This window comes from Pantherophis guttatus, chromosome 4 (genome assembly GCF_059756535.1).
Source record: "Pantherophis guttatus breed Tessera chromosome 4, ASM5975653v1, whole genome shotgun sequence".
NCBI lineage: Eukaryota > Metazoa > Chordata > Lepidosauria > Squamata > Colubridae > Pantherophis > Pantherophis guttatus.
The window spans coordinates 33,005,155-33,011,294 of record NC_142066.1 but is presented as its reverse complement, the minus strand read 5'-3'; positions in this window follow the sequence as shown (position 1 = coordinate 33,011,294).

Genomic DNA, 6,140 nt, shown 5'->3' with positions numbered 1-6,140 from the left:
AAGGGAGACGAATTGGCCCGGGGAACAAAGGCAGGCAGTGAAAGGAGACCAGAGCCAGCTCACCTGGGAAAGATCAAGTGTCTAACCCTCTTGTTTCCCCGCCGCCCAGACTCCGCGGGCGCCATCTGGCGGCCAGCGAAGAAAGAGCGCTCCTTCCCAAATTACCTCTCGCTTCTTACCCACCTCAACCCCTGTCTAGTGTTGGGTGGCCGGCTTGACGGATCGTGAGAATTGAGCGCGTGCTTTAAGTGCAAAATACTTTTCACTTCTTAGGACAAAGGCCGTTTGAACTCTTTTGTCCACCTCAAGTGTGAGCTGCCAAACGCAAATGAGCAGGTGTTTCCTCCCCCGCTTCGGTTCTTTTCGCTTTACTTTCCGCGCATCGATTTGTAGCTTCCAGTGTCGTTCTTTGCGGAGATCCGTACTGTATTCAGCCGGGAAACTCCGGTTTGTGCTTGCTTGCAAAGGCGGGTTGGGAATCACATATGTTGGCCAACAGGCAACCCGAAGGGTCATTGCTTTGCCGCGCCACGATTCTAGGGCCGAAAATTGCTCTCTGCCTCTTGCCATTACTTCATACTGCTCGGAGCTCGCTTTCCTTCGCTGCGTTTTCTATTTGTTCCCCCGTTTTTTTTATTTTGCAATTAGCTGTTTTCCTCCCATGTAAAATCCAAGAAAGGTAAATTCTTCTAATTTTTTTTAAAGAAGCTCTTACAATACACTAGCTTCCATTGAGATGATACAAAGCTCTACCCGTACAGTGCATTTGTAACTTGGAGCTTTTGCATTTTGACCGCATGCGCTGGGCTCATTCACAAAATGGCTGACAGGGGACACTTGCTTATTCTAAAAGTGACTGGCAGTGGGCATGGTCAGTCACAAAATACATATTAACCAGAAAGTGAAGGTTACCCAAGATAGACCAGAAATCAATACTTTGTGCAAATGGAAGGTTTGCATTTACAACCTAGCAATTTGCTATTTATTCCCTTTTAATTTAAAATCTCTTTCAAAACCACCCAGAGCCTGGTAAGCACCAAGGGAAGATATCTGAGAGTGATCTGCTGTTACTGCTTACCTCTGCCCTGTTTATAATTTATGCCAAAGCTAATGACTTTGGTTTAAGATGCTGCACATATGTGTTTTACCCAGGGGATAATGCCAAAACTGGAACAGTCCAGTTAGCGACAAATGAGGAAGATTTAAGAGTTGAAATCCACCCAGTGTTAAACTTTGATTAACCCAGTGAAACTCAGCAGCTATCAAAACGGAATGGCCCAGGCATAACAGAGTAAGCCAAGCTAAACAAACGCATTTGTCACACACGAATAGATAATGGAATATGCAAAAATCACAACACTTAGGAAAGAATTCACATTCCAAGGCCAATTCAGGGCAAAAAGTGTTACTCTCCAAGGAAGATGTCAATTACAGCAGAATATTCTAGGATCCAGGCACGTGGATTGGGTTTGAGGCCAGAGGCGAATACTTAGTAGACCTCAGGACACACATTTTTCAAATAAGTATTCCCTATTCGAAACAATCTCCTGTATAAAGTGTGCACAGGTTAAATGTGCAGCATGGAGTCTTTAACTCTTTTGAAATGAAGCTCCCCAAATTAATGCTTCTCTGTTTCTTTCTGGATGCTTGAACATAAAAGGGAAAGGGGAACAGAAATGCTACCAATATTTCCTCTAATTATTTATAAACAGATCCAATTCATCTATAATTACAGATAGCCCTTGACCCATAACCATAACTGAGTCTAGAATTACAATCATAAGTCGTTGCAGTAATACGCTTAGGGCAGCATCGTGTGACCAGACCCAATTTTTTTCAGCATTTTTGGTGGCAGTCGTTAAGCAAATCCATTTTATCTAATGAGTATTTTTTGCCAGAAACTCTGGAAAGCAATAATAAAATGTAAAAAAAAAAAAATAATAAAAATCACAGTCATATGACAGTGGGACACTGCAACTGGTTATAAAGATTAGAACTGTGAAAATTGCTGGCCAATATAGCTTAGATCTGTTTTGAACTAAAACAGAAAAAGCCGATGAGGTCTTATGGTGAACATTTTATCACATTCTTAAAACTCATAGAAGCCTTCCCTTTGCTGGCTGGGGAATTCTGGGAGTTGAAGTCCATGTATCTTAAAAATTGCCAAGGTTAAGAAACACTAATTTAGACTCTTTAGATAATCTCAAAACCGTTGTAAATAACTCAGAGCCTTGTGGTTAGAAAACCACAAGGCTCTGAGCACTGAAAAGAGATGGGAAAGGTAGAGCACAGAATGGGAAAACTCGCTGTGACCAACTCACCACGGCCATTTTGCCATGGCCAATCTGCTGCAAAATAGCTCGCCGGAGCCAATTTGTCACAGGACAACTCACTGTGAGACAATTCCATATGGGATAACTCAAGGTGATAAAGGTTATCCACCATTGTTTCTTTGACAAAAATATAATAATTTATCGCTTTGAGTTATTCCACATGGAATGGTTTGTGACAGGTTGTCCCATGGCACGTTGGCCACAGCAAATTATCCTAGACCCAGCAGAGCAATGGTGAATTCCTACTGCCATTTTTCTCACCCACCAACTTTTATTGCATACCACAGACAAATTTGCTTGGTATTCAGAAAGCCCCAGAAGGGAGCAATCATGAGGATTTTTGCATAAATAAGAAGGCTGTCAAAGGACCTCCCACACTGATACAAAAGAAGGCAAACCTTCAAGACGTGAAGATAGGGCCGTAACTTGGGCTGAGAGCCAACACCGTTGAGCTGAAGTGGTTGAGAGCTAAACAGATTTTGCAAATGGAAATTTTAGGCACAACAGCTGATCTGTAAACTCTCAGCTCAGCTAAATAGGGCTATCAATGCCACCTCTTTTTTAGTCTTTTTTAGCTGGAAAGGTAAATTGCTTTTTTCTCCAGACCAAAATGTTTGACAACTGCTAAACTAGATTATGTTTGCAATCTTGCTAATATCTGCAGAGTTTGATAGAAATAAACTTGTTTCAAGTTTCCTTCTTCTCCACTGTTTCTACTCTATTTCTTTCCATGTTTTTGCTGCCCCTTCAAATATTTAAGACTGCTAATCAGATTGTTGCTAACATAACTGAAAACAAACAATGCTGACTCCATCGCTGACTATCGGGGGCGAGTCTTTGGCTCCCGTGGAGAGGGCGCGCAATCTGGGTGTCCTCCTGGATACGCAGCTGTCCTTGGAGGAACATCTGACGGCTGTTGCCAGGGGGACCTTTTGTCAGGTTCGCCTGATTCGCCAGTTGCGCCCCTTTCTTGATCGGGATTCCGTGTGCACAGTCACTCATGCCCTCGTCACCTCTCGCCTGGACTACTGCAACACTCTCTACATGGGGCTCCCGTTGAGGAGCACCCAGAGGCTCCAACTGGTCCAGAATGCGGCCGCGCGGGTAATTATGGGAGCTGCATGGTGCTCCCGCATAACACTGCTCCTGCGCGAGCTGCACTGGCTCCCAGTGGTCTTCCGGGTGCGCTTCAAGGTGTTGGTTACCACCTTTAAAGCGCTGCATGGCATAGGACCTAGTTATCTTCGAGACCGCCTTCTGCCACCGACGACCTCCCATTGACCCGTGCGCTCCCACAGAGAGGGCTTCCTCGGGGTGCCATCAGCCAAGCAATGCAGGCTGGTGACCCCCAGGGGGAGGGCCTTCTCTGTGGGGGCTCCCACCCTCTGGAATCAGCTGCCCCCAGAGATAAGAAGAATCCAAGACCTCCGTGCCTTCCGCCGTGCCCTTAAAACTTTCCTTTTCCAACAAGCCGGGCTGGCCTAACAAATCCTTTTAAATGATTTTAAATTCGTTTGTCTTTTTAAATTTTGGACCAAATTGAGATATTTCCTTTTAATCTGTTCTTAATTTATGTATTATTATGTATTATGTATTTATGTGTTTTTACTTGGCTGTACACCGCCCTGAGTCCCTAGGGAGAAGGGCGGTATATAAATTTGAAGTAAAATAAAAAAATAAAAAATGGGTTCCAGATTTAGCAATATTTATAACAGGCCCATTGAAATCAATGGTTTTAATTTACTCAGGAGTACTTTAATCCTGTTGATTACAGTAAGCTTATTCAAACATACTGTTAAATTTGGAACCGAAGTGAAAAAGTGGCAACAAAAGATCATTTGTGTGCCATAGATTTTTAAAAATTAAATAGGTGAAAAGGTGTCAGCAGAAAACCACCTTGAAAAAGTGACATATTTCTCATTTTAATGATTTTTATTGAAACTTTTAAAAAAGAAGATATAAACTAATCCAAAGTGTGAAAAAAGAAAGAAAAAAGTACAAAAAAAGAAAAAAAGTTGAAGAAAATGGAAAAAATATACAAAAAAGTGGCTTTTGATATTCTTCACCACAATTATAAATACAATACGATTATATTTAACAATACAATAATCTATCCTTTGTTGTTTAACAAAGATATAAAACACAATTTCATTTTTTTTATTTCTACACAAAAGGTCCATAAGAGATTTCTAATCACCAATACAGATAGTCCTCAACTTATAACCTCATTTGGGATCAGAATTTCTGATTCTAAACAAGGCAGTTGTAAAGCTGTTTTGGCTAGGTTGCAAATGACAATCATATCACTCTGGGATGCTGTAACTATTGCAAATATGCTAGTTGCCAACAGCCTGAATTTTAATCACGTGATCATGTGGCAGCTGCAATGGTCATAATGCGAGGACTGGTCATGATATAATTTTCTCAGTGTCGTAACTTTGAACTGCCACTAAACTAATGGTTGTAATCAAGGACTGACCGTAGACAGTCTGTAATCAAAGAACTTAATTTATCCATCTTGACATGATGATGACATATTTCTCAATGGAAATCAGCAAGCTTAACAAACCAGTTTAGAACACACGATATTCGTTTGTATAAGGAAAGGAACTGACGAGCCCATAAAGGATCAAGATCAGTGCCAATAAAAATGGAAAGCCAGTACGTGTTTGGCCAACTGGTTGAACCCCATACCTGTGAGGAGGAAGGTAGTAACTGTTTCCTGTTCCAGCTGTGATGTAACTAGACAGAGATATAATATTTAGTTTGGGACCCAACCACCTAAAACTTTGTCTTGCCTTGCCCTTCTTTGTGTCTTGGCAAAACTTACGGATCTGAGAACAAGGCGCGTCTTGGATTAAATCAGACCCATAAACAAAGAGAAGGGAGAAATAGGCCAAGGAAGGGTTGAGGTGGATGGTTCTGACACTTGATCGCCATTAACAACAATTATAGGAAATATGTAAAAACCTGTTCAGAAACATTGGCCAAGATGAGCTCATGTTTGCTTGTTCTGCCCTCCCCATTGGGCCAAGAATCTAATCCACTGGGCAAAAATTTATTCTATGCCTTCCAGTATTTCACAGACAGAAATAGAAAGGTGTTTCTAACCCTTAATTTCTCCCAAAGAGAATCCTTGACGTACAGGGTGCTTTTGTTTTTCTCCATCTTTTGCTGTTTGGACAGTTTGTAAATTAGTTTTAGGTTTAATTTAATTCTGGGCTAAGAATTTAAGAGATCTCTTGCTGTGTTTGGGAATACTACCGATGAGCGTCTATTGGGGGGGAGGGGGAAGGATATTCAATATGGCAACTGCCATCCTTCAGTCCTGTCCCTTTTTTAAAGTGTGGCTTTGATGCAGTGGTGAAATCCAAATTTTTTTACTACTGGTTCTATGGGCGTGGCTTGGTGGGCATGCTATGGCTTTGTGGGTGTAGCTTGGTGGGCATGGCAGGGGAAGGATACTGCAAATCTCCATTCCCTCCCCACTCCTGGGGGAAGGATGTTGCAAAATGTCCATTCCCACCCCACTCCAGGGGAAGGATACTGCAAAATCCCCATTCCCTCCCCACTCCTGGGGGAAGGATACTGCAAATCTCCATTCCCTCGCCACTCCTGGGGGAAAGATACCGCAAATCTCCATTCCCTCCCCACTCCTGGGGGAAGGATATTGCAAAATCTCCATTCCCACCCCACTCTGGAGCCAGCCAGAGGTGGTATTTGCCGGTTCTCCGAACTGCTCAAAATTTCTGCTATCAGTTCTCCAGAACCTGTTAGAACCTGCTGGATTTTACCCCTGCGTTGATG